Source organism: Triturus cristatus, chromosome 10 (genome assembly GCF_964204655.1).
Source record: "Triturus cristatus chromosome 10, aTriCri1.1, whole genome shotgun sequence".
Classification (NCBI taxonomy): Eukaryota; Metazoa; Chordata; class Amphibia; order Caudata; family Salamandridae; genus Triturus; species Triturus cristatus.
Window position 1 is genome coordinate 400,708,519 of NC_140593.1, and position 24,875 is coordinate 400,733,393.

Below are 24,875 nucleotides of genomic sequence, written 5' to 3' on the forward strand. Positions count from 1 at the left end.
CACGTGTTTCTCCAAAATTTTAGAAAAAAACTGGGAGCCGAGAAATTGGGTGGAAATTGGACATCTGAGCCGGGTCAGCATTAGCCTTATTCAGGAGTGGAAGAATCATAGCATGTTTCCACTCCGATGGAACCAAGGCTTCCCTTAGGGATGCATTAGGTAGCTCCATAATCAGCTGTAGAGCAGGCGTCTCAAGTTTTTGCAGTGTGGTAACTGGGAGGGGGTCCAGAGGGGAAGCCGATTTGTGACTTTTTAAGATCTGACTGAAGGAGATGATATCTAACGGGATCCAATGATCAAGTTTACTAAGGCAGACCTCCCCCTGTACCTCCAACTGAAATCCAGAGTGAGGTAAAGAAGGTGCGGATGTAGTTAGCTGTGAAGTAATGATATTGGAGGTGTTAAATGTTAAATTAATTTGCTCCACTTTATTAAGGAAAAACATAGCCAGCGCTTTGCATTGTGATTCCAAAACCATCAGAGGTGGAGCTTGGGTGGCCGCGCCAGAAAGTTCCTTAACCAATTTAATAAGCACCTTAGGACAGTTTTTGGCACAAGAAATTGTGGTACTGACATATTCTGCCTGAGCGGTATTACAAAGAGAGTGGTATTCTTTAATTGCTTGTTTATAAGTAATTTTAGATGCCGATGCATAGTCCCTTCTCCAGCGCCTTTCCAGCACCTTACACTTGCTTTTCTCTTTCTTTAAAGTAGGAGAAAACCAGGGGGCAGGAGAGCCATGGTGTTTCAACCTTCTGAGTAGAGGTAGGAAGGCAGAAATCAACGGAACTAGGTATCCAGTTTTTTATGGCGTACAAATCTGTCTTAGAGACCTGGTTAATGACGGGCGCATTATTAGCTAAGAAATTGTTAAAAAATTTCATATCCAGTTTCCCACAGTTTCTTAAGTTAAACTTACTACCCGGAATGGGAAGGATTAAATTGGACGATTCAATTCCGACCCTGAAACCGATAAAAAAATGTTCGGGAAGAGCTGGGGAACAGCTAATACTGGTGATGTTAGAAAAAATCGGATCTAGTAAATGGCCTGCCACATGAGTGGGGCAGTTATTGTGAAACACAATATTCATAGCCACCTGATCAGTAATTAAAGTAGTGCTGAAAAGGCAGGAGGGATCATCAAAGTGAAGGTTCAAATTACCTAAAATTGTGAAATTGGCTGCGCTGAGCAGGTAGGGGGCAACCAAGTCAGGAAGTGTGGAAGCCCAAAGACCCGCCGGGCCAGGTGGACGATAAAATAGGATTCCTGAAGTAGTGAACTGGGGAGTTAAGGCTAGTTGAAATGACATGGCCTCGCAGTCCTTATAGCTCAACTTTTCAAATTTGCATGTGTAGCGGCTGTTGAAGATAATGGCCAGACCACCGCCAATTTTGTCTTTGCGATCATTTCTTACTATAGAATAGCCGTCTGTTAGCGCGGCCGCTACATCAGGCCCCGAGTTCTCGTGGAGCCAAGTGTCTGTTAAAAAGATAGCGTCTGGGTATTCACTGGTCAAAAGATCAAATATATCCGCTCTGTGTTTAGGGAGAGAGCGGCAATTTATACTAAAAAATGTGAATTCAGAGTTATTAAGAGTGGAGTTCCCAGAGGAGACTTTATCCTCTGTCCTTGTTTTTTGCGCAGGGTTATTGTTGCCAAAAGTTTTGGGATCTTTATGGGACATAGGTGGCAATGTAAAATCACAACTAACACAGCTCCTGATCAAAGCATCCATGGCATTGGTAGATGCAGGGTATAGTTGTACACACGTTGTATGTAAAGTAGGGTGCAGAGCCATTAATTCTTTAGAGGTGTACCTAAGGGGGTCAAGTAGGAGTTGTGCAGGGATTATGGCCCCTGGACCTGATCGGGCACGGACGGGCGCAGACGGGCTTGCCTTAGGCGTGCCTTCGGCATGCAGAAACTAGAGCGCTAACCGCCCAAGACACGTGGCTAAGCGATAGTGGGCGTCGCGAAAGCCAATCAAGATTAAGAGGACTATAACAAACTCCGTAAACCTTAGATAACAGCATTAACAAAATAATAACCCCAAATTCAGTGTTGAGAAGCAAAAATAAAATTGGATTTAAAACAAGTCTAAAACAAGTTCATTTAAAATTCAGTGCAAACAGGCACACCTTTCGGCGGTGCACGACCATCCCGTGTCCCTTAAGTAGGATAATGGGCGGGCAACGTGCAGAAACTAGAGCGCTACACGCCCGAGACGCGTGGCTAAGCGATAGTGGGCGTCACGTAAGCCAATCAAGATTAAGAGGAGTATAACACACCCTGTAAACCTCAGATAACAGCGTTAACAAAATAATAACCCCCAATTCAGTGTTGAGAAGCAAAACTAAAATTGGATTTAAAAACAAGTCCATACAACCACTCTCTTACCAATGCAGCTACTCACACAGCTACTCATTCATCCATAAAGCAACTCACACACCCACTCACCCATACAGCCACTCACACACCCATTCACTCACCCACACAGCCACTTACATACCCATTCACACATCCATACAACCATGGACATGCCCACTCACTCACCCATGCAGCCACTTATATAAACACTGACAGTGCAATACAGTCATTCGCACACCAACTCACTTACCCATAGACCCACTCAAATTGCCACTCAGTCACCCATACATCCATCTACACACCCAGTCACTCACCCTTAGACCCTCTAACACAGCCACTCAGTCATCCATACAGCCACTCACACACCTACTCACCCACCCATACAGACACTAACACCGGCACTTATCTACCATTACAGCCACTCACACACCCACTCACTCACCAATACAGCCACTCACACCCCCAGTCACTCACCCATACAGCTACCCCAACCCACTTATTCACCCATACAACCACTCACATACCCACTCAAACACTCATGCAGCCAATAAGATACCCATTCACACACTGAAACAGCCAGTCACACAGCCAGTCAGATGTCATATCTTAGAAATAGTATCACTCATTACTAGTATAGAAAGAATAATAATGTAACTTATACAGTAGCTTACTATATTTCTTTAAGCCTCAGAAATGTTTATGAAACACTTTAACTCACTGAGTGATGTAATCAGTGATGTCATCAGTGATGTCATTTGAGATTTCATCAAGCCCCTGACCATGTCATGAGTGATGTAATATGTGAGGTCATAAGCAGTGCTATAATGTCCCTGGAACTGTTGTGTTTTTTTATACACACACACACAAACTTACATGGCTTCATTTACATACCCTTAGCAATGGAAGGACCTCCACTCTGCACCCCCCAGCCCCCTCCTTGCTATTCTTTCTCTCTGCTGTGCTGCCTCACAGAAACTAATACATTATTTTAGACTTCAGATGCTTCTGTGAAAAGGGAGCATACCTTTCAATTCTGCTAAGCAAGATGACCTGACCTTTACCCAAAACTGAGACATGTATTTTAAATTAACAAAATCATCAGGACACCGGGACAGTACTCTGACGACCGGGACTGTTTGGGGAAATCTGGGACATCTGGTCACCCTAGCTGTATCTGAGTTGCAATCCCTCTACCTCACTTTGGGGTAAGCCTTTGCTGCTTGCTATTACTACCTTGGGAGAGTGATGTGTAAAAAGCAAGAAACTTAATCACTTTATTGGAATAAAATAGAATTGCACAATGTGAAACCATAAAACCTGGGATAAATCATGGCTTTTCCACGTGACCAAATTGTGTGATCCTCTGCAATTGTCTAACTTTACTTTGCCTCCATTTTAGGTCTCCTCGGCAGTGCATGCACTGTCTCTTTGAGACATGCTGTATTCACTCTGTGGGCTTACAGCCCGTCCATCACTTCTAATTAGAAACTTTAAGTGTCCTTTGCAAATGCTTGCTTGTATGTGGTTCTTCTAGTTTATATGTCCCTCCTTTCCATGGGCTGTTACAGTTCATGGAGCACACCCATATTACTTGTAGCCTTACACCAGTGTTTAGCTACACGTGCTTCTGCACACGATTTTGTTTTTTGTGTTTCTGTCTGTGTTTCTGGTAGGTATTACTTTCGTCCTTTGACGGGTTGGTGAATCTTTCATTTGTGTGTTCTTTATGTATATATTTTTGGCCATACGCAAACTCTTTTTGTTCATTTCGATGTGGTTCTGCACACCTTTGTTCATTTGGTCCCTTTGTTTTTCAAGTCAGTGTGTAAGGTTTGTGAAATATTCAAAAACACTGTTTTTGCAGGGCATTTTTGTAGACAGCATGTAAAGCATCTGAAGTTTGTTTAGTTTTGTATCAGCAAACCATTGTTCATCCAGTACCTTTGTTTTTCAAGCCAGTGAGTAATGTTTGTGAAATAATCAAAAATCTTTGTTTTTTCTGCACCTTTATTTTTGTAGATAATAAGTAAAACTTTTTAAATTCATTTTGTTTTGTATCGGCAAACCTTTGTTTATTCTGTACCTTTTTTTCTCCTCTCTCCCTGCCCTACTCCGGCTCGAGCTGTACCGTGCCTGCATGAGCATCTCCCTCATATTTGCATACTTGTGGTACTCGCCCCCTACCAGACCAGTCCGCCCAGTGCTAGTTGCGGGTGTAATGAGAGCCCAGTGCTCAACTTGATAGAGCCACATCATGTCCTGCTTTCTGCCAAACCTCCCCTGGAGATTCAAATTAAACTGCAGCAAGATAGTAGTTGAAAAGGTTTTTATAGATTACTTTCCCCAAATTTAATAACACACAAACACTACCTGATGAATTTAAACAAATTATAAGCTTGATCTCTGCAGATAAGACAGAGGGCACACAAGTGGAAATGTATTTTCTGCTTGGCAAAATCTGAAGCATCTCCGAGTTCTCAACTCGATGCAGACAACTATGTCACCTTCCAGATGAGACATGGGAGCTAAGTTTCTCATTGATCTGAAAATTGTATAGAAACAGAAACGTACAGGTTCAAACATCAAAATTCCACATTATGGCATTTGGCTCTAAGTGGTTAGCAAAAAAAGAAGATGTTATAAGAACTACCACTCCTAGAGAGCGTACTTAAATAATTCCCAGCTGCCACCCCTGCCGCCTCCCCCCAGTAATATACTCTCCGGTTCACTTCAACACTTCAACAGGTAAATAGTTTTTATGTATAGGCAAAAGTTATGCTTTAATAGCACATAGTAAAGCAAAACCTAACCTACATGAAGAAAGGTGCAGAGCGTGAGGAAAAGAGGACAAGGAGATAATGACAATCCGAGAGCGCTCGACAGGGAAGGACCAGGGGCCAAGTATGATTTAGGTGTGGTGTGCCCAGTGTTCAGCCGAGGCTCCTGCTCATTCATAATTCAGTGGAAAATGTCACAGCATCGCCAGTGGCTCTGATTATTGCTAACAACCCAATAAAGGTTTTACGACTTTCCACCTTGATCCTAGCACTGCAGTTCATATCTGTTTTTTTTATTTGTTTTTTTATGCTGTTTAGTTATTTATGTTGTTTTCCCTAAAGCCAATGACTTCTGTTCTACTGAAGTCACTATGTTTTTAGCCATGTTGTAGTTTAAAAAAAGAAAAGTGCAATGACACAGTCAATGCTGGCAGTGCCATAGCACTTAAGAAAACATTGACAAAGCAGAATAGTTGAGCTATTTGGCTTTGTGAATTATTTTTTGCCATGTTGCACAGCAGAGCATTAGCTGTAGAGCACGGTTATAAGTTAAAAATAAAAAACTACGAAGCGGCCAGTGTTGACCGCATCATAGCACTTTCTACTTTCAGCCATGCTGCAAGACATCCGTGCTTCTTTACCACATTACTAAAAAAAACATTAACAAAGATAAAAGATCATGCATACAATAGAGTATAACCCTTTTTACATACTCAAAGTTAATCAGAATAGAACAACCCTTTAAAAACGCATTTTATTTACAAACGCACAGCATGCAACATACATCACTTAATCAGCCAAACATTACAAGGATATATTGGTAACACAAACAAATTACAATCCACACAACTACTGTAGATCAGAGAAAACAAAAATTGTTCTTCATGCTTGTTCTTCATTTTTTTTTCTTTTTAAGTTTAGAAAGCTTTATTAAAATAGATAGAGAAAACATGGTAGAGCAATGTAATAAAGAGCATAAAGTACAAATCCATAAGATAACGAGGAATAAAAATGAGAATCAAATGGTGAAAAACCTAAAACATCATAGAATTACGAAATGAAAAGCCAATAATAAAAGGGAGATAAAATCATAGGGGCAGATTTATGTTAGACTTGCGACACTTTTACGCCACCGTTGCGTCACTTTTGTGACGCAGCGGCGGCGTAAACCCTGCGCCACGTTGCGCCGCATTTACATCGTGACACATCTATGGAGATGCGTCACGGTGTAAAGCCCTGCGCCACATTAAACCCGCGTCAGGTTTAATGTATGCAGGGTGGGCGTTCCATCGGAAAAAGTCTCGGAAAAGGGACGCAGTGAAATCTGCAAGATTTCACTCAGTCACTTTTCCGACGCTGCTGCGTCAAAACCTTGCGCCTGCTTGAAGCAGGCGTAAGGCATGACGCAGCATGTTAGGTATGGGCAGCCCCGAACATTGCTGGAGTTGCGTTGTGCTTGCGACACGACTCCAGCAATGCGCCGCCCTTACGCCATCAGATGCGTCACGCATCTGTTTATCCTTGCGCAACGATGCGCTGCATTGTAAATGCGGTGCATCTGTGGAGGCGCAAGGGTAAACTTGCGTGACGCATCTTTCCTGGCGCATTCCTGCTGATTTGCAGGGATGCGCCAGGAAACATAAATCGGCCCCTATAGAGTATTGTAATAAAAGAGTACCATAATAAAATTAGCATTTTTGCTTTTGAGTTTCAAGAATAGAAAAGAGAGGAAAGAGAGAAGGAGGAGAAAAGAAAATGGGGGAAAGGAGAAGAGAGGAGAGAAAAAGGGGAGAAAAAGGAAAGGAGATAAAAGAGAAAAGTATCAGCAATTCAATCATAAAAAATAGTAAACCTTTCCAATGACTAATAGAACAAAAACGCAATTAGCAATAAACAGTCATAGAGTATGAACTACTCGATGAAATAAGAACAGCACTCATGGCGGCTGAAAAACAAAGTTAATGTCCTTGCATTGCAATGCAGAGGAGGAAATATAATTAGTGAGAGGAGACCAGAAGGCCTCTTTACGAATAAGCTGTTGAGAGGTGGTTACAAAAGCTTTATCAAGCCTGTGATGGTGGCATAAAAGATTCCACCAGGTGAAAAGGAGACTTTGGAGGCGTCTTTCCAATTCGAGGTTATAACCTGAAAGGCAATGGCAATGGATATATATATAAATGAGCCAAGCTTATGAGTACCCGACCAGCGTATAGAATTACTACCCAAAAATATGGAATGAATATCAAAAGGGAAATTAGTGGAGCAAATAGAGGCAAGTGACTTGCATATTTTTGTCCAAAAAATGGAAATGTTGGGGCAGAGAAAAAAGGAATGAAGATATGTGCCAGGAGTATTTTTACAGGGCCAACAATTAGGAGATGAGGCAGGGCTGAATTTAGAAACAACTAATGGGGTTAAAGATAGTCTCTGATAAAAATAATAAAGTGTTTGAGTATTACTGGCATTGCATGAGGTGTGGTGTATCCGAGTCCAAATGGAGTTCCATGTATGTATAGAAAAAGTATGTTGCAAGTCTGTCTCCCATAAAATTTCAATCTTACTTTTGGGACGAATGGGTAGAGAAAAAAGGAGGTATTTGTAAATATGAGAGGCCAGGACACAAGGGGAGGTAGGTAACGGTTGAATAGAAGAGTAATGTGAAGAGGAGGAAATATCAGAGAGAAGAGAAAGCTATTGAGTTACGATCAGTCTCAAACTTAGAAAGAGACGTGACAGGTAAATTATATTTAGATTGGAATTCCTGGAAAGATAAAAGCTGCTTATTATGAATTAAGTGTTTAACCTGTATAATCCATTTTATAATCCAATCCTTCCAGAAAATAGTATGATTAGAAATTTAGATTTATTATGCCAAATAGAGGAATCCAAAAATAGCTGGAGTGGAGAACGCGATTTAGTAAGAATCGGATAAAGAGTAGAAATAAGATATGAGATAGTGGGAGATTTGAACGAGCGAGGAGGGTGAGTAAGGTTGGCTAATAAGGAGAAGGGAAATGGATGAATAACAGATTCCTCCAATTTAGACAATACTGATGAGGGAGGGTCAGCTGAGGAGGAAAGATAGAGCAAAACTTGTCGAATTAGGAATGCAGAGTGATATTGGCGAAAATTAACCCCACCCCTATCTTTAGGAGCAGACAAAGCAGAAAGAGAGATGCGAGTTTACCGATTATTCCAGAGAAATTTACTCAGGATACTATTAAGATTTTTACATTTTTTTTAAAGGAAGTCGTACCGGTAACATGGAAAGGTAAAAATTAATTACTGGAAGCATCATCATCTTGGAGGTATCCAACCTGCCCCACCAAGACAGAAATAAAGGGGACTATTTCTCTGCCATATCAGAAATTTTTGATAAAAGATCATCCAAATTAAGTTGAACTGTCTTAGCAATTGAAGAGGAATATTTTATCCCTAGACAAGTAATGCAGCTAGTACTCCATTTAAAATCCGTCCCTTCAAACATACTTCTAAGGCAATATTACTTGTTCTTCATTTTGATATATAAAAGCACCTTGAAATACATGTGGTCAAGATATACGCTGTATAAACCTTTTTCTTCTGTTTGATTTTTTAAACTATAATGTTGTCCATCTATAATAACAATCCGCACCACCCAGAGGGTTCTGTCTGTCCCTCGATTCACACGGACCTGCTGCGGTGGTCAGTAAGGCCATCTCGGTAGCAGCAACTAAACTTTGGAATAATCTCCCAGTTAATCTCCGTAAAACACAGGAGGAGCTGCACTCCAGGAAAGACCTAAAGACACGGCTTGACAGGCTCAAATATTTAACTGTATCTTCGCAGAGGTTTCTCTCAGAGCGAGGACACGATCCTTAGGTATTTGTGCGCTCGAGCATATTATAACATTATTATAACAGCTCCTGCTGGGGTGAGTTATAATTTGGGGCAGAGGTGCTGCCTGCCAGTACAAGGCACGCTGGAAGAGCATGAGGCTGGTAGCCATAGAATGGCCTTTTAAGGCTTCTGGCAAATTGAGCATTCCTATTGGCTGGCCACCGGCTCCCAACTTCCACCAAGGGGGCTAATTGCATTTATACTGGACCCAAGCTGATACTGCATGCAACATTCCACAAATGTTCAAGTTGTAAAGTAGCAAAGCATCTCCATGCCAGTCAAACCCGCCGCATTTTTAACCCACTTTTGTGTGAAGGTGTATGATATCATGCCAAGTGAAAGGGTATCGAAAACATTTAAAAAGTGAGAATCCGAAAGCGCGTTAATGTAACAAAAGTGGAAAAAAAGCAGATAAAGTGACTAATACAATAATCTGCTGCGAAAATTTGCTTCTCGTGACTTAAAGTGAGAACACTGCTGTTTTTTTTAACTTGTGCTATCCATATGATGAGAAATGTGGGACTTCAAAAGCCACTAAGCCAGACGCATCGTCAATTTTAATATGCATGGGGTAGTTTTAATAATGCTCAGAAGAGGGAGCTAAAGAACTGCTTAAGTAAACTGAACAGCTATTCGCATGTGTTGTAAGAAAAGAGTGCCTTTCCCGACAAATGTCAGCAACACACTTTCAAATTCAGATGTGCTTTCTGACGATTATTTGTGTTGAGAAAGTAGACATTTAATAGAAAAATTCTGCTTACTTAATGTTTATCAATAGACCTTAATTACATTAAAATAAAATAAACAGATTTGTATTGCTTATCTTTCATTACAAACTATTATTTTTTAAATCATCAAGTAAGAGTAAAGATTTTAATGGCAGGTCAGTTTCAGTATAATCAGATGTTGAAAAGAAACCTAAATACTGTTTTACAATCAGGAGGCAGAAACCTATAGACAGGAAGATGGCGGTCGTATTTTTAATCCTGAACTTTGGGCTTTCCTTCCTCTTCTAGACAAAAGGTGCAAAATATGAAATATTACATTTCCTACAACGTTATACAAGAAGTCTGTGTTTTATTCTGTAACTGGTTCGAACGAAAGCTTTAGCTTTCTTTCTGAAAAAGTGCCTCCTTATTAAAAAGAAAAATCTTTTCCCCTTTATAACATTGCTTTGCTATTGACCAGCTTTTTTGGCAATAGTTTTCACTTTCAAAGCGGTAAACAATACTCCAGGGAGGGGTCAGAGGATTGAGAATGTGAACGTTTTAACTACATTTTCAAACTGCGAGAGACTGCTTATTTCCTGAATAGGAGGAGGCACAATTTACCACCAGGTCAAGCTTTTTAAATACATGGGGGATCAAAACAAGGTCTACCACTCGAAAGCATATTACTAAATGGATTCTATGTTTTAAACAAGTTATTTACAAAAATGACCTAACACAATACACCGTGTCCTTGTGAAGAACACGTTCACCTCTTGGGGCATCTTGACCGCTGAATATCTGGTGTTTATTTTACAGAACGTAATGGCACTCATTTTATCGACCTCAGAAGGATGAAAGGTTCAGTTAACTTTCTGATAAAGAGAAGCTTGACCACGTCCTGTCTTGTGCACTATTATCACAGCTTTAAAACCAGTCCATAATCACACGTGCAACCAGTGGAGTCTCTGGAAAATTAAGGAGATGTTACCTCCTTCTTGTGTGTCTGTTTTGTAATCTCACTAGGTCTGAGTTCTTCAGAACATCTAGGGGCATATTATCAAGCCAGGCGATAACATTATCGCCGCTTTAGCGGCAGAAAACTGCCGCTAAAACGGCGATAATGGGCTTGATAATATGACCTTGAGAATTCCAATTGAAGCCCATGTTAGATGGGAAGGACATCTAACATGGGCTTCAATTGGAATTCCATAGAGCATATTATCAAGCCCATTATCGCCGTTTTAGCGGCTATTTTCTGCCGCTAAAGCGGCGATAATTTTATCGCCTGGCTTGAGAATATGGCCTGTAGTTTCTAAAGGAATATTTTTGTATATAATAATTAGTTTTGGAGATAATAATGATAGTTGGTGATGTTGTTCTGAAAGAAAGAAACATATGCATATAATTAGAGTCTGTCAGACGGGATACTCTGCCACAAAGCTGTCGCAGTGCCCTGTGTGCCAACCTCCAAGGGCACCTGTTGTATTTAGAGTCGGGCGAACCATCATGTTTCTGGCGGTGGAGGGTTCGTTGGCTCCACTGGAGGAAAACTGTGACCGACTCTCTGAATGACATGGGCCTGTTGGTCAAAGTACCTTTGACCATCTAGCCTCTTTAGGGCATATGTGCGCATACCTTTTTCTTCCTTGAGATTGTCAGAGAGAAAACATCCCTCTGCTGCCCTGGCAGAATGGAGTACAGCCCACTAAACTTAAAATGAGCCACAGAGTTTTCAAATAATAACAATATGTCATGCCAATGATTCTTCCATGCCCAGCGATAGATATGCTTATTATGAACTCGTGTCCTGGAGTGGACTAGTGTGGCATTGGCAATAGCGATATTTTAATAAAACTCTCAGTGTGCCTCAAGTTATTGAAGGATAGTAACACAAGGAACTCACTTTTTGAAACATTGCGGTTTTGCCAATTTTGAATGATCCATGGTAGCATTTCTGAAAAAGTAGATTACAAGAAGTGCAGATCTTGTACATGGCAATCTGTGAATTAAAAAAACAGTGTATGTATGTATCCAGGTATGTATGCACGTATAAATGCAATGCCACTTGCATAGCATGAACCTGCTTGGGAAGCAACAGAGTTGTGAAGAAGGGCGACAGCTCAGGAAGAATATCACAGTTTGACAGCGATGGGACAGGGAGACCTAAGAAGAAACCAAAGAGGTGTGTCCTCAATTTCTTTTTTAATTGAAAGAGACACAGACAGGTCTGATGCCAATCTGAGGTCAGTGGAGCGAAACACAAACGTGAAAAAAGTTGCGATGTGGCCAATCGCGTTACAAAAATCAGCGATAACCAGCGACAGGTCTGCAATTCCCATGCGTCATGTGGGAAAATGCACTATAAAAACACCGAAAAACACAATCAAAATAATTCAAGCTGCGTAGCACCATGGAGGAAGTCGGAGCAAGTACAGAGCACGATCAGAACCCCACAAGCCCGAGGAGGACCTGACTGGGACCTCGGAATCACGGAAGGGCAAGGAGAAGAAGACGAGGAACTGTCCGCAAGAAAAGAGGATCATCATCACGGAGGTGATAGACCACCACCAACAACTGTTCGTCACCTTCAACGTGCCATTGGCAAATAATAATGCAATATGACAGGCCATCCTGGACAAGGTGAATGCAGTCGAAGTGAGGAAGAGGACAATTGGAGAGGTCAAGAGGCGCTGGAATGATGCGAAGCGCAAAACCAAGAAGAAACTCACTGGCAACCATCAAGCAGAAATGCAGACTGGAGGTGGCAGTCCAGCGGAACACCAGGAGCTGGATGAGATGGAGGAAATTTTGTCCACAGTCATCAGTGGGGAGACGGTGGCAGGAGTTGGGGGTCCGGACACTGCTCGACATGACCTGACACAACAGCACCAGGGTGAGTACCGAACAGGGCCTGGGGGATGGGGGGAGATGGGCACAATGGCACACATGCACAATTAAGTAGAGCACACTGCACACCCACAATGACTCTTGAGCATGTACCTGATCCCCTTGGCACACTGCAGTACACATACAAACAGCAAGTAGGCCCCCGTCCACTATGGGCATAAAGGTGTCCCCCCAGCACCAATCTCACAACCAACCCATGCACATGTGTGAAAACCAGCAAATCTGCATGTCTGTGAGCCACACTGACAATGCAAGTGACACTGCATGACGAATAGCATGGCTGCAGTCCAATAATCAAGACATGCTGCACACCACGACACTGAGGTGGCTGAATGTTGAACACATCCAGAAAGGAGCAGGTCACACCCTGACACATCCACGTGCACACACAACTCCTGACGGCAACAACACATCTGCAGACAAACCATGCCCAAGAGCCCAAATCAGCCAAGTCGTCAACATCTCAGCACTGTAGAAGCACAGGCACACCGCCTCAAAGGGATAAAGGGGAGCAAAATCGCAGCTGCAGCGGCGACTCACCCACAATGCAGCACACACACATAACAACAACAGCACATCAACATAGATGACAATGTGGTACAAAGTGCAAAACTTTCACTGCAGAACAGAGGACACAATTGGTTCTGCTTGTGCATAGAAACTGGGCAATCACATCTGGCATAGCAGGAAACTGTGAGATGAGAGTGTACGAGTACAACGTCACATCCCTGATGTAGTTCAAATGTACCCTGTCCAGCATGAAATAGTCATCTCCTCCCAAACAGTCACAATGTACATTGTCATGCAGTCTGGATGTAAACATGTACAATGCGTCAACATACATGGAACACACTGTCAACTAGCATCTCCCCTTTACATTGCAGAGGAACAATCAACACCTCCTGCAGAGCAGACCAGACATCTCTTCAGTGATGATGAAGAGGAACCCCTGGACATTTGCCCCGACACCCTCCAACGGCTCGTGGACAGCCTCCGTACGCCACCCCCAGGAGCAGTGCAGGCCAGCTGCATCGAGGTGATCCCACCCCCTGCACAGACCACACAGCAGGAAGCACTCACCACCACGGCTGGCTCCCAGCACCTCACCCAAGAACACATGGCATTCCAAGGCCATGTGTTAGACTGCCAGAAGGAGGTGGCTGAACATGTGCGGGTGGGATTCGACAACATGGCAGCCAAACTGGATGACATATATGGGTGTCTGAGTGACATCAGGGACCACTTACACTCACTAACGGACACACACAGTTCGCTCCATGATGTCCAACAATCCATGCCGGACACCGCTGGAGTCATGCCTCTGAGAGGAGAACAACTGTCTACCCAGAGTGGCCTCAGCGATGTCAGCCGAGAGTTGGCACAGATGATGAGGATAATGGAGAACATGGAGCATATGCATGCGGAAAGACTGGCTGTCACGGATGCACACCAGCGAAAAGTTGTTGGTATCTTCCATGCCCTGCAGATCCTCATCATGGCATTGCTGCCACTGAGGCAGTCGCAGATGAATGCTGCTGGTACTTCCACACACACATCTCCGGCCCCTGATGTGTCAGTGGCACACAGTGCTGCAGACCAAACATCAGCACCCACATGTCAGACAGATGACAGAGAGGACAAGGATGTGGGTGATTCAACCTGTGTAGTAAGAAGAGGACAGTAGCAATCCTCTCCACCATATGCCCTGTTCCATCTTGGTGCTGCCCTCTGCATCATGCCCTGTAACAACACCTCCCACTGTCCCCCGAAACACTCCGTGACACTCACCTTGGACCTCGACATGGACTGCCATATTCTGTTTGCTCAACAATGACACAGCAATCACACTGCGGACTGTCCTCTACCTCTTCCGACGTACTTGTCAATCCATAAAAGACTCTGGCTGGCCCTACCCTGGTCTTCAATGTTATGTGGTGTTTGCATGGCCGTATACTGCTACAGCTCCGGCAACCCCCAACAAATGTTAATAAAACATTCAAATTGACACAGATGTGTCATGTCCATAATCGATCAAGTTTGGAAGTATGGATGAATGTAAGGACATTGATTGAACAAAAAGGTACACCCTGGGAAATGAAAGCACTACGCATGTGTGACCATGACACACATAGGCAGTGAGGTGACTGGGAATGTGTGCACTAGCTGTGGCCTCAATGCACAGAAACAACACTTGCGCACTTTCACAACTTTGCCCCACGCAATGTTATGAATAGGGCTGTGTGTGTAATGACTAAGTCGTCGGCAGGCCTAAAGTAGTGTCCCCCATCACATTTTACAACAGAACATCTCTTCACATATCTACTCACTCTCAGCTGGGTGGACACAGCCTGTAGTGATGGATCACATTTATACACATGGCAAGAAGTGGGACACCATACTCACATTGCTGAAGACACGTAAGAGCACAGGTCTATCAGCAACTATCCACCACAATGTCTGGCTCACAGAGGTGGAGCTGGCAGTAGGGACTTACCCCTCAGTGAAATGTGTCAGTCAGTCCCTCACTGTGTACCGACAATGCTCATTGAGGCACACGATTTGTCACTCTAATCAACACTCATCACAATTGAACACTAGTGAAGTTGCGTATACTTAATTTGCATGTGCGTGTCAGTACGGGAAAGACAAGGGCCACAACATGCAGACCAATGCATCAGACACTAACAGGCAGCATTCGGTCACGGTAAAGTTCCACGTGATAGCTGTTGTGCATGTGCCTGGGATGTTCGGACAGTGCGTTGGTGGCTCTCTTATAACCAGCACTCCTTAGGCCTGCTGCAGTTATGTGGATGATATGCCACAGCTCGGAGCAATAAGTTGTATGTGTGGGCAAGGTTTGGATGTTTGGGTAGTTGTGTACGTAAGGGTCAAGGGCATTCCATGCAAGAGCACCTCGAGCCAGGACTTCTGTGTGTGTGGTGTGGATACGTTGTGCTTTCATTTGCGCTTTGCGTAGTGTGGGAGTTGTCATCATCTGTTATGGTATCTCTCTCAGGGGGTACCGGCAGCATGCAAGACCAAGGTCGGAGGTGCAGATGTCCTTCTGCATTATGTATTGATACAAAGGTGCTTTCATCCTTAATGTTAGTGTGACAACTGCTTGCATTCTGTAAATGTGATGTGGCTTTCGCACTGCAAATGAGGCTAGGCCTTAGGCTTATGGTGCACCACTGGCGAAACACACACAACATTTGGCATGTATGATCCAAGAGCCCGAGCGGTCTTGTACAATCCCTTCGTGCGCGGCCACCCTCCGGGTGCATGCACAATTGCAACATTGTCGATTGCGGGCCGTGTGGCGCCGACACGGCAACAGAGACACACGCATCATTTGGTTTCCTGTCCAGCCCAGAAATGAACCATGCCCAGAGCCCAGGGATAATTATTCACACCCCTACGCTGGCCTGGCGTACGCCGACCCAGCCCACTCGGCTTACGTATAAAGGGGGGGACGACGTCGCTACGTATCCCAGTTCTTCCCCACTGCCGGAGGTGACATGGCTGCATACGCCTGGCATATCACGGGACTCAATCATAAAGGGTCCATGACTTATGTTGCACTTAGTTGGTGGCACCGGACACACTGCGGCCGGTACAGGCCTACCACCACGGGACTGTGACTTTCGGTGCACTGAGGTAGGGGCACCATAAGTGCTGAGCGGTTGTGCATCCTGCGATGATGCGCTGTCCTGGCAGTCCTGACTGGTAGGGATTTGTGTGAGCCCTGCTGGACCGCAGTGTAGGCCTGAGCCAGGGGACAGCGCGGGCCTACCGCCACGTGGCGTTGCCTCGCAGTTCACAGAGTTAGTGGCACCTAAAGAGCTGGGCGGGTGTGCAGCCTGCGAGGATGCCCTGTGCACTGATATGATCTCTGCCATTGTGTAATCAAGACCCAGAATCAGGTGTGTGACCTTGTGGCCCGCAGTGCGGGGCTGCATGGTGTGGAGGCTGCCAAGGTCGCGGGACCAGGGCTTGGAGCTTGCACCCGCACGTGGTGGGCCATCTTGGAGACATGCCAGTGGCGGAAGGTGGTATAGAGGAAAGTGGTCCCAGTAAAAAATTACATCAATCAAAGCACTATAATTAGAGAATAACAAATGAATCAAAAAAGAATTTGAAAAATGTTCAAGTGTTGTTTAATCACACTGAACATCTGTTGCATAGGTTTGAAAACACAAATGTGCAAAGGGCATTAAAAGCAATCATTGGTGTGCCCAATTCAGTGATGAAGGGGAGGGGCAGTGAATTGAGTGAGGTTGTGAGGTAAGTGAAATATATTACTAACAATTATCACAATCAAATTGTTGGGCATATTACTCCATGCCACACATTTTAAAGACAGTCCATATCACAATGTATCACAATGAAACAAGTAGTAGCCATGTAAAACAGAAGTCACAGTGCAGCCTGCGCTGTTGGCGTTACTGGCATCGGAAGTATGTCGACGTTTCGACCCCTGGAATAGCGTAGGTGTTTGTCAGAACCTTACTGGTGGGGTCTTCCTCAGGACAAAAGTGTGAGTGGGAAGGACGGGCACCTAAAAATCCAAATCGAGAGTTGGAGTTTTCAGGTCTGAAAATAAGACCAGGACACAGTAAATAAGATTAATTGTAATTACCATGTCTGAATTTATATGGAAAGCGTTCAAAGGCGCAAAATGTCATCTATGACGGTGGGGCGGGAGGCCTCCAGGAAGTAGAAAGTGGAAATAAGGTGTCTATCAGAAGAGCCTCCAAGTTAAATTAAGGCACAAACTAGATATTGAAGTAATGGAGCCAACTTACTTAGTCAGAGGGATGAAATTCCCATTACTTGTATTGGACAGCAGTCCAAATCCTTCTGGAAGAACTGTGGTCTGAAAACCGTAGGTCAAACCATGATTGCTAAGCCAAAATGAATTCAGCCAGTAGAATGAACCTACAAAAGAAGTGGAGGAAAATAAAATCAATGCACAGGAGCAGATGTGATTTAAAATATTAATGGCAAAAGCCATATACGCAGTGGACTGATCAAAATCGTGTTTACAGTAAAATATAACGTGCGCCTTAGTTTGTACGATAGTGGCAAAAGTGGGCCCCAATTATTCCGTGGGCCGAACAATAATCAAGCGCGAGGTGTGTTTTGTAAACACATGGCTTGTAAAAACAAAGTTGTTGAGCGCTTCATGTATTTCAACTCAATAGATAGGAATGCGCCAAATTCCCCTCTGTATCGGGGGTGCAGTATGAGGCACATACTGTCACTAGTTTAAAATAGCAAGCAAGCGTGCACTGCGGCTCTGTGTGCGACAAAGTATCAACGGACCGCTAGATGTAAGATCTCACTGCGGTGTATAAATAAAGCGCCCCAATTACACTCGAGGATGTCTTCAATGCACTCGCTTCAGCCAAATCTGGCTCACCAACTGATCTTTGCCCTCCCAAAACGATGGCTTTGTTAGCAGCCAGTTGTGCCCTGTTATTCTCCAACTATACAACCTATCCATTCAATTGGGGAATATCCCTAAAAAATGGAAGGAGGCTTTTGTGCGTCCCATCTTGAAGAAACCTACGGCTGATCCGCAGGAACTTGGCAATTATCGTCCGATCTCTCTTCTGCCTCTATTGGGAAAAGTACTGGAAGGTATGGTAAATAAACAACTAAGTCAATATCTAGAATCAAATGAAATACTGGACCCTTCACAATCGGGTTTTCGACCGGGCTACAGCACCGAGACTGCAATTGTGGCAGCTACGGATTCGCTTAGGTTACAAATGGATGTAGGGGGCTCGGCAATGCTGATTCTGCTGGATCTCTCCGCAGCCTTCGATACCATCTCCCACGAAGTGCTAGCGGAGAGACTGGAATCCTGTGGTATTCAGGGTAGAGCCTTAAACTGGCTACGTAAGTTTATGACCGGTAGATCTCAGATCATCATGCTCGGGCCACACTTGTCAGATTCAATCTCTTTAGACAAAGGCGTACCCCAGGGATCGTGCCTAAGTCCGACCCTATTTAATATCTATATGTCTCCGTTAGCTGGGATAGTGGAAAAATTGGGCTTTGAAATCATCTCTTATGCTGATGATACTCAGCTCATCTTCCCGGTTGGCGTGGGCTTAGTTGCAGAGAAAGCTCGATTTGCCAGACGAATGCTCGAAATTTCGAATTGGATGTCTCGGAACTGTCTCCAGCTGAACCCTGGCAAGACCGAGCTAATGTTGATAGGTAAAGCAACTGTCAGCTGGTCAGATGACTGGTGGCCGGCCGAATTGGGAACTGTCCCTATTCCGACTCTATGTGCAAAAAACCTGGGTCTAAAATTAGATCAGGCTCTATCTATAAGGGACCACATAGCTGCGACTACGAGCTCTTGCTATTATAGCCTGCGTTTGTTGCGTAAAATTCTTCATTTTCTGCCCACTATCCATCGTAAAACCTTGGTCCAGGTGATGGTCATAAGTCGCCTGGACTATGGCAATGCCCTACTGGCAGGGGCAGGAGAGACCTTGTTGAGTAAACTCCAGGTCATTCTAAATACGGCAGCTAGGATGGTTATGAACCGCCCAGCAGGTTCCGCATCGGGCCCTTTGCTTCGAGAACTCCACTGGCTATCAGTGAGGAAAAGATCGTTTTTTAAGAGCTGCTGCCTTACGTATTCGGCACTTAATGGTAGAGGCCCTAGTTATCTTCAAAAGAGACTTGTTAAGCATGCTCCTATTAGAAATCTGTGGTCTGGTACACGGGCTCTTTTACAAGTGCCACGAATCAGGCTATGCCGCTCTGGAGGAAAGTCCTTTTCATACTTGGCGCCTAGATACTGGAATGAGCTTCCAGATTTTCTTCGTAGAATTACAGTGTATACCACCTTTAGGAAACAATTGAAAGCTTTCCTTTTTTAAACAAACATCACCTGTTCCCCTCCAGTCTTTTGTGGGATAACTTTAGCAAGCGCCGAGATGCCCCCCGGGTGAGTCGTGCGCTATAGAAGTTCTTCTAACATAACATAACATAACAAGAAGGCAATTCTGTAGGGGCGCGCTTGAAGAGTACGGAAAAGGAATCTCAAGCGACCCTAGTGGCAGAAGGTGAGCAGTGAGGCCTGGTTGCGCAGAGGCGGCCAATCACCGCTGGGCGGCGGGAGGGGCTGGTGTTCAGCAGACTGTCTGCGCAGGTGCGGGCAAGCGCTGATGGCGTATACAATGATGTAGACTTTGCCATTCATGATTCGGGAATCTGCTTCAGATAAGGGACCTGGTGGACTGCAGTGTGAACCGGCACGTAGTTGGAGACATACCGGTGGCAGCAGGTGAGCAGTGAGGTCTGGGTCCCCAGTGTGGGCACACTCTCTCCCTCTCCCCCTTTTGCTGTCTCACTCTTTCTCGCTCTTTCTCTCTCTCTTTCTCTTTCTCTCTCTCTTTCACTCTCTTTCGCTCTCTCTCTCTCTTTCTCCCTCACGCTCTTCCTTTCACTCTCTCTCTCCCTTTCATGCTCTCTCTCTCTCTGTCCTTGGATGAGCGCATGACACACCTTCTTATCTTATGAATTTTGTCTTGCAGGCTGTGACTTACATATTGTCCAGAGAAGACCCTCCATGACTGTTTGTTCCACACAGTTGTATTTAGTTTAATTTGAATAAATAGTTTTGTTTTGAAATTCAAAGATGAATGACTGATTCCCATTTTTCTGACCACACATGACTGTTGTGATTGTGCGACATCAGGTGACTTGTTTTGTTCAGGATTTTGTACAGTTGATGTGATATCTCTTTGTCCGGGAGGGGGGGCGCCCAGGGGAGGGCTCTGGGGGGGGGTCCTGGGGGTGATTGTGGTGGGTGTTGTGGCCCTCGTGGGGCTCCGACCTGCATGATCAGTGGCTCCATGGCATCTGTCGTTCTGCAGGTGTGGCTCTGGGCTGGGCTCCCTTTCATGGTGCAGGTTGTCATCCGACTTAACACCAGGTAAGATCAGGAGTTAAATCCCTTCTGCTAACGCACCTTATCGCATGTTTTGTGAGCTTATCGCCGATCTGGCTGGTCGTTGAGAATGTTGCGAAGTGGTGTTGTTGCGGCTTTTTGCACGGGAATGCCTACTCTGCATCTCATTAGCGTTAGTTGCCGGTGTCATCTGTGGCGATGATTTTTGTGGCTGCTATCGCCGGAAAAATGGTGATATCAGCTGTTAGTACCAGCTTGTGAATAGTGCAATGAATTTATTGCCACTTTGGCGGCGAAAAAGTGCCGCTACCTCGGCGATAGGTCCTTGAGAATATGCCTCAAATTGTGTAAGATGGCTTTTGGTGGTGCCAAAGTGGTGTCTGGGAGGCTGCTGAACAGAGCCTCCATTCAGGATGATGGCTTGTACTATTGCTCTGAAATTGGCATGTAAAAGGAAGGCTTTGACCTTTCACGGTGAAAGAGAGAGCTGGCGCCATTTTTCTTTGTTTTCATGGTGATGTATTCTTTATAATGAGAACTGTGTTGAGGGTGATCAAAGGAATTTTGCATTGACTGTGAGCTGAGGTTTGAATTAATATAAGCTTGTATTGGAAGTATTTGGAGCTGTAGTAAGCAAGAGGATTTCAGAGATTATCAGGTTTAACTTCAGTTAAGTGTGATCCATTGAATTCCAGATGTGTTTGGGATAGGATTTAAGTCACTGAATTACATCGGTGAGAAGAATTTACAGTAGACTTCAGTGTCATCGGTGTCTTGATGGATTTCGATGTTATAATAGTTCAGTATGCTTCCAAAGGTTCCCATGTGCATTTTGAAGATGATAGAGGATGATGGAATCTTATGGTACTTCGTAAGAGACCGGGAGTTTCCGCAGTCTTGCAATTCCTTTCTGGACAAGTTGATGGCAGTTGCAGAGGGAAGAGGTAAACCTCTGATAGAACATTCTCAGAGAAGGCTGTGTGTGTTTCCAGAGTCCAGATAAGTACTACATGGTTGACTATGTTGAAGAGTGCAAAACTGTCTAGGAGACAGGGGTTGTTTATATCATTGATGAGAAGTGGTTGTCAAATTATTGAAGTTTGTCCATATCCAGTGTGCAGCATGGTCTAAGGCTAGAATGGTAATCTTGTTCAAGATTGTTCTTGCTGATCTTCAGTGCTTCACTATCATATGCGTGGTTGTCCAATTTTATCTGCAGAGATAGCAAGAGTTGACGTAGAACTTATATATGAAACCAAATAGGTACCAGCCCTGGGGGATGCCACAGCTGATAAATGAGTTATAGGACCCACACTGGCTCTCCAATATTTACTATTTAAGGATTAACCAAATCATTTATGACCATGATCCAACATTCCCTCTACTTCCTCAAGTCTTGATTGAAGGAATAAAATGCCCAGGGGGGAGAATGCGGTTTGTAAGCCCAGATAGATAAGTGTTTCTGTATTCCCTTCTTCATATTTTTCATTTTTTGGGGGATGAACCTCCAGGTAGGATATTACCATACATTTGTTTAGATGAAAGACTGAGTGTAATTCTCTTAATATAGTATTAGATTCTAAATACTTTTGGAATTGAATGCTGCTGTTTGCTTTCTTTATTTGAAAACAAAGTAGGACAAGAGTTAAGTGATGGTCTTCTCTAAGCTTCAAAAGAAGGCATATTTTATAAGGCAGGTGGGGAAATAATTGCGGGAGATAGTAAAATAATGCATCCAACAGGGAATGATATTTACTCACAATCTTTATCCCCTTGCTAATATTGAGCAAACACTTAGAAATGTGATAGCCGAAGGAGAAGGCTCCAAAGAGCTTATGATTCCTTAGAGAAAACACACCCCCTACTGCTTCCTAAAGTCTACAAAGCAAAGATCCACCCTACCTTACTGTGTGGAGTAGAATGATTATTGTTCACCAACTTCTTATCTTTAGATCATACTAAAAATCATTAGTAAACATGCACATATTTATGGCAGTGCAAGCCAGTAGACTTGAACTCGGACTGACGGTACCTACACAAAAAGCTATAAATGCCATCACCAGATGTACCTATCAAATCCTCACTGCTAAAAACCTTGTGTGAGAACAGGTTAAAATTAGTTGCTCCCCACCACACTGAAAAGCTTGCACTTGGAGAAAACACAGATTTTTGCACTTAGCCATTTAAATATAAATGAAGGATCTTTATTTTTGTCAAAATGTATTCAAAGTAAAAAAATATTAGGCAAGCCATTGTTAACTTTGATTACACTGCTGACCGAAAACATTGTGCGAGCAAAAATAATCTACAACACATTAAAATCACAGGACTATATAGATAATCACAACCCCATATTAGCATGCTTATCAACAAATTATGAGTCTGGCGGTCTGGGGACCGCCAGACCTGTGGTGGCACGGCAGTGGCAGTCCAGAGACCGCCGATGCCACCAGGGAACTCCTGTTCCCTGGACTTGCACGGCAGTCTGAGGCTGCAATATGCCTGGCGGTACTGCAGCAGTCCCGCCAAGCACATTTCAAGTTTCCTCTCGGCCGGCGGTAACATGGAGATTCCTCTTCCATATCCACCCTGACAAAGGGGGCCCTAGAGGGAACCCTGTGCATCCTCCGCTTGTGCATGCACACAGGGGGGCATAACATGTGCCCCCCTGTGTACATGCATAGCAGTTCCTGCATGGTATGTACTTTTCAGTGCATGCCGTGCAGGAACCTTGTGAGGCGTTCCCATTGCAGTGCCTTTTTCAAAGGAACGTCACCCGCCCGCGAGACTACAAATAACTTGTGATTTGGCGAGTGGGTGGCGGCGAGTCTCGGGAATGTGTGGGCTCCCCCTCACCACCAAAACTCGTAATCAAGCCCTATGTGTATATACTACTTACATCTCAGATCAGATGGGCTATCTGAATGGTGTTACACAACTAGGTTGGAAGGTTTACAACATCAAGAACGCCTTTGAACTGTGTGGTATGGGGTATTCAAGACTTGCAGCAGGTGATGTTTATTTGCCCTGCACTCAAATCAAGTCGACAACCCTATCTGAAAGACATATTCTTATGGAATACGTTATTCAACACCAATTAAGCTTTACAATTTGTATTGTGACCTCCAACTATTACTGATTGTTATCGATTGAATGTAATTCATTTTTAAAACTGTATTTACTACTATTAACTGTTTGATTTTAATCCATGTATAATATGCATAATTTGCAGCATGTGATGTGTTGCCTTATTTGGGATGGCGGATTCGTAACTAGTAAAATGCTGTTTTCTCTAATATAAGCAGACAGGACATTATAGATATGATACAGTATGGCTTGCATCCAGTGAGAATTCATGCCCAGAATATCACGGCTGAAAAACAAGTAACTGGTGAATTCTATATTAATATAAATGTTTTCTTTTATTCATTCACCAAATACAAAAAACAGAGGCAGCTATCGCCTACACAGTAGTTTAAAGTCATTTCTTTCTGCTACTCCTGATGTTTTCTTCTGCTGTTTCTTGAAACGCATATGAAATTAGCATATTAATCAATCAACCATTTTCTCCTACTGTATCCTTTTCTACCAGGGCTGTTGGGAGCGTCATTGGTGTCCCTTGGGACAATCTTACACATTTTCTCACTCTTATCGCGTGAATATATGCACGTCATTGCACTGCGCGCCGGTATGACAAGCTGCTGAAGCGCTAACTGATGGATTTTCCAGGAGTCCTTACAACCCTTGGCGTTGAAAAATCTCTTTTAATGAAGTTTCCAAGTGCATGTTGATTATAGAAAACCTTTTTGATTGTTGTGATTGTCTTTAATTAGTCATTAAAAGGGAAGGAAAGTAAGGAAACGTAGTAGGAAGATGAATAATCCTTAGACTTACAAAAATCTGAACGCAGAAAATGTTCAAATCTATATCATCTGTATTTCCGTTACTCACAATCCTTATGGAAACAAAATAATGTTGATATTAAATTTCATAAAGAATAGTGGCACTTGAAAATAATTATTACCAACTCCTATGCCTTATGACAAAGCCCCAGGTTAACTAACACTTTGCATCGGGTTTACATTACTTTTATAAAGCCAACCCAATGCAAAGTGGTATGCTGGAATTTACTATCCAAAGCAGATAAGGAGTTGCGTTGGATAGCGTCTCAGAGTAATGCAAACTTGTGTAATGCACTGCTTTGAGTTACTTCGAGTCAAGGGGATGTTCTATGGGTGGTATTCCCATGCAACCATCCACGGGTTTAGACACCGATCCCTATCTACAAACATTTGTAG